At 40.4% G+C, this 5,192-nt stretch overlaps 1 pseudogene; it reads right to left on the bottom strand.

Moving 5' to 3' along the window:
* Window positions 1-896: 896 nt before the first annotated feature.
* LOC103256825 lies at window positions 897-1,839 on the bottom strand (annotated as a pseudogene).
* Window positions 1,840-5,192: the final 3,353 nt, after the last annotated feature.

Genomic DNA, 5,192 nt, shown 5'->3' with positions numbered 1-5,192 from the left:
AATACTGGTTTCTCAAAAAAAAAAAAAGAAAGAAAAGAAAAGAATGCATAAAAGTATATAGCACAAACATTAATCATCTCCGACCCTGAAAAGATCAATTCCATATTTTAAATTACATCAAACAAAAACAGTTTTAGTTCTTTGAATCTCTTATCCAAAAATATTTGTAAAGGGAGACAGAAATTATTCATTTTTACCCTCAGCATAGCGATGAAAAGAGTTAAATTAAAAATCATATTCACTAAAATACCGAAATTCAGAATGAGTCCAAATATTTAGCAGGATAGGATATTATATCTTCAAGAGTAGGAGTAATAACAAAGGCTTTTATAAGTAGTTTTAAATCTATGAATACAATCGGTATTTGGATATTTTAGCCACTGGAAAACAAAAGCTGTAGTATCAGCAAAGGTCTGAGATGTCTCACTTTTGTAGATTCAGTTCAGTGTATTTAAAGCTAACTAAAGCTGACATTAAAATTTTTAAAGATAGGGGAAAATTCACATTAAAAAATACTCCCTCTATTTCTACTTAGAGTAACAGTAGGCAATAAGATTCCAGACGTTAAAACCTATTTCATAGCCTGTGGCTTCAGTTTGGAAAATGGCTTAGGTTCCAAAACTGACTCATCTCCATTAAAATGTAAGCACTTAAAAAAAGAATGTATCTGTGAATATAGACACACATATTTTAAAGGGACCAGATGATCTTTGAAGCAGCATTAGTGTTTACTTTCATCTGTCTGGAAATGACCATTGTATTACCTTCATGGAAAGTATGAACCAGTTTCTTGGTCTAAGGCTAACATGGTGATCATTTATGTAAGGCTAGAAAGGCACCAACATCATGTGAACCGTAAAAGAGAGGAGATAAAGGGCTTTCTTGGCAGTTGGTGGCTAAAACTCAAGGGGTTCTAGAAAATGGCAGCCTTTCTTGTCTTTCTTTCCACGTTGGTTCTGGCGAAGAGGACATTCCTGCTCTTGAAATTTCCTTATAACCCGGACAAGTTCATGGAAAGCTCGATCTACATCCCTCCTCTTCTTTGCTGATGCCTCCACGAATGTTCCTTTTAAGTTGCCTTGCTAACTGCGGTCCTTCCTGTGTTGCCTGTCTGGGATGGTCCAGATCTGCTTTCTTTCCCATTAAAATCATTGGAAACCCATCAGGAGCCTTGACTCTGAGAATGTCTTCGAAAGGCACGATTTCTTCAAAACTGCCTCTGTCTGTGACTGAAAGGACCAAGAGGGAACCCTCGCCAGGCCTCCCCTACTGTTCTCTCCTTGCACCGAACGCGTCTTGTGCTGCTGCAGCCAAAAGATGGAGCCGGGCTGCTCTGTCATCCTTCTCACGCCGCTTTGCATCGGAATCTTCGACGGTTGGATCGTAACCTGTGACACAACGCGCCTGTGTGGACTGGACGGTGAGCGCCGACTCGCCCCCGCGGCCACCACCAGCCGGAGCTTCCCCTGGCCGCAGCCCTGGCTCCAGCCGGCCGCGCCCGCGGAGACGCCGCCCAGCCTGGCTCGCCGCCGCCGCCGCGGCCCGCCCTCGGCCTGGCTCCCAGGACGCGCGCGGCCGGCGGGCTGCTGGCGAGCGGCCGGGATCTGCCGAGAAGGCCGGTCCTCGCGGCGGCGCCCCGGAGGAGCCGGTGGCCCCCGGGCTGGGGCGGCAGCGGCCGGGGCAGGCTCCTCCCCGCGTGGCCGCAGCGCCTGCCCAACGCAGCCTCCGGCGCCGCTGCAAATGGCCATCTGGGGTACAAGCTGAACTTTCAAGAATTTTCCAAACGACTTTAAAACTCGGCTGTGCTCTTTTCGTTTTCAACAGCAAGATGCGAGACATGCATAGTGCTGGCCCTTCTTGTTTTATTTTGTATTTCCCTGATGAAAAAAAAGCTTCCTTTCAAGTCTTTGTTAGCTATTTGTATACCTTCTGTGAAGCACATGTTGAACATTTTTATTGAATTCTTTGCTCTATTAGCGTCACACGTGTTCTTTACATATTCCTTACATATACTGCATACAAGCTGACATGTAATCTATTTTTTTCTTTCATTTTTTGAAAGTACCTTTGGAAAAAAAGATTTTCATATTAATATCGTCAAATTAATAAAATGTTTACATTATGTTTCTTAAGTGATTTTTGTGTTTGTATAAGAAATGTTAACTATCCAAGGTCATGAAGACGGTCTTTCATCTTTTCTCCTAGGAGAGTTACGGTTTTTGTCTTTTTTTTTTTCTCTTTATTTCAATAGCTTTAGGGGGTGCAAATAACTTTTGGCTACATGGTTGCATTGGTATTGTGGTGAAGAAGTCATGCCATTAAGTGTACCCACCACCCTCATCTGTACACGTTGTACCTGACAGGTGATTTTTTGGTCTCTCCCCATTCCACTCTCCCCCTTCTGAGTCTCCGATGTCTATTACATCACCCTTTCTGCCTTTGCAGATTCCTAGTTTAGCTCCCACTTCTAAGTGGAAATATGTGGTGTTTGGCTTTCTATTTCTGAGTTACTTCACTTAGGATGATGTTCTCCTATTCCATCCAAGTTGCTGCAAAAGACATTATTTCATTCTTTTTTATTGCTGATTGGTACTCTTGAGTGTATATATTACCACATTGTTATTATCCACCGATTAGTTGATGGGATGGACTTTTAGGTTGATTTCACATCTTTGCCATTGTGAACTGTGCTGCAATGAGCATGCAGGTACAGGTGTCTTTTTTATATAATGAACTCTGTTTCTTCCGGTAGATACCTAGCAGTGGGATTGCTTGATCAAATGGTACATCTACTTTTAGTTTCTCTGAGGAAATCCTCAAACTGATTTCCACAGAGGGTCGCTAATTTATATGCCCAGTAACACTGCATAAGCATCACCCTTTCTCTGCATCCGTGTCAGCATATCTTGTTTTCTGATTTTTTAAAGAATAGCCATTCTGATTGGTGTAAGGTTGCATTTCATTATGGTTTTTGATTTCCATTTTCCTGGTGATTAGTGCTATTGAGCATTTTAAAATATTTGTTGGCTATTTGTATATCTTATGTTGTCTGTTCATGTCCTTTGCCCACTTTTTAGTAGGGCTATTGGCCTTATTCTTGTGGATTTATTTGAGTCCTTGTAGATTCTGGATATTAGTCTTTTGTCAGATGCATAGTTTGGAAACACCTTCTCCCATTGTGTAGGTTACTTATTTTCTCTGTTGATTGTTTATTTTGCTGTGCAGAAGGTTTTTTGTTTAATTAAGTCCTACTTATTTTAGTTGCATTTACTTGGGGGGTTTTAGCCATAAATTATTTGCCTAGGCTGATAATTCACCAAGTAACTTTACATATGTTTATCAACATTACATAGTCACTCAATGGTAAGTTTCAACTACAACTCAACTAGATGTGCTTGTTGCTCATTTGAGACAATTGATGGACATCCTTGCTATGATTGGCAGTGTTGTGTCAAAGAGAACAGAAGTAGGAGACCGTCTTTTGTTAAAAACTAAAGCAAACGAGACCATCTTTATTGCTTTAGAAAAGTTTATTTACAGTTACTCTCCACTGCCTGGAAAAGTTTAGTCAAAAGCAGGTTAATCCAGTCAGCTATGTTTTCATTTGAAGAGAATAAAATTATTTGGTTCTAGATGCCCCCTACCCTCCATTCTCCCAGAAAATGTTGGCCTACATAACCAAAAAATACTCATCCAAACACTAGGTTTGCAAACAAAATGAGATTCAGCTTCTTCACAGTCCACTTGTAGGAAGCTTGTCATTACCTTTCAGGGAGTCTTTATATGTACATTTCAAGAGGAAAAAATCAGTGGTTTTCTGACTTTAGATTTATCTGTGTGTTAGAAACAGTGATGCACTGGTAAAACAGCTCTTCCCCCAAAAAGAACAGAAAGTTTCAATTTACAGTGTTTGACAATCTCTGAGGTGTAAATATGCCCATGATGGCTGTCTTCAGGCTTGCAGTCAGAAGTATTCACATCCAGCTTGCACAATTTCTGAATATTGACTGTTGACTCGTAAGTCAATTCAATTCTGCTTTAGCTGGACTTAACAAACAGGTTTGAAATGTGTCCTGAGAGCTTTAGCAAAAAGAAGAGCTCCATATTTCATTTTTTCTGCTATCCTTTACTCTCTCTTAAGTTAGATTAAATAACCCTGATTTAAAAAGACAAAAAACTATGAACACATGGAAAGTAAAATCAGTCTTCATTGTGCACAATTATTTTTATCACTCTTCTCATCATTCTTGTTAGTTCAGTTGTCTCTTTTCTCCTCTTTGGGATTAAGAGCAATGTCTTTTTTGCCTTTGGAGCCTAATGCCTGGTCCATAGTATGATCTCAAAAATGTTTATTAGGTAAGTTGTTTTATGACCCTTCATGATACTTTAAAAAAATCTATACCCATGACAATTCTATGAAATCAGTTATTACTATACCCATGTTATTACTATACCCATGACAATTCTATGAAATCAGTTATTACTGAAAATGTGATGTCAGCATAGCATTTTAAAGTACCCCCTTTTTTTTCAGTCAGAGTCTCACTCTGTCACTCAGGCTGGCATGCCATGGGACACTCACAGCCACCTCAGCTGTGACCTGCTGGGCTCCGGCGATCTTTCTGCCTCAAACTTCCAAGTATCCAGAACTACAGGCATGTGCTATTATGCCTGGCTAATTTTTAATTTATTTTTTTGTAGAGATGAGGTCTTACGAATTTGCCTGAACAGGTCTCGAACCCATGGGCTCAGACAATCCACCCACCTTGTCCTCCCAAAGTGCTGGGATTACAGACTGAGCCACCACGCCAGGCCTAAGCCCCTTCTTTTAAATAATTTCATAGCTTCCTATCTTTGCATCATTGTTCCTAGATTTCCCTGTTGGGCAGGTTTGGATAAGTTGCAAAACTTAACTCTCATCTTTCCCTCGATAAAACTGGAAGTCAGATAAACCTGGTTTCTAGTCTCAGTCCTGGCAACTAAGGTCAGTGTGACCTTCAATTTCATGGTTTTAAACATGACACACATTTCTGACATGGGTGCCTGTACATCCCTCACAGAGTTTTATATACCAGTGAATACCAGTGTTTTTGTTTTCTTGTTTTTTTTTTAATTATGATGTTGTGGGGTACAGTTAAGTTTTAGGCATACAATTACGTTTCATTCAGGAACCCTTTTGATAAGAGGTGTTT

This window comes from Carlito syrichta, unplaced genomic scaffold, assembly GCF_000164805.1.
Source record: "Carlito syrichta isolate Samal-C Ts95f unplaced genomic scaffold, Tarsius_syrichta-2.0.1 Scaffold296674, whole genome shotgun sequence".
NCBI lineage: Eukaryota > Metazoa > Chordata > Mammalia > Primates > Tarsiidae > Carlito > Carlito syrichta.
Note: the sequence above shows the minus strand (reverse complement) of the source record. Positions and strands in the feature narration are given on the sequence as shown.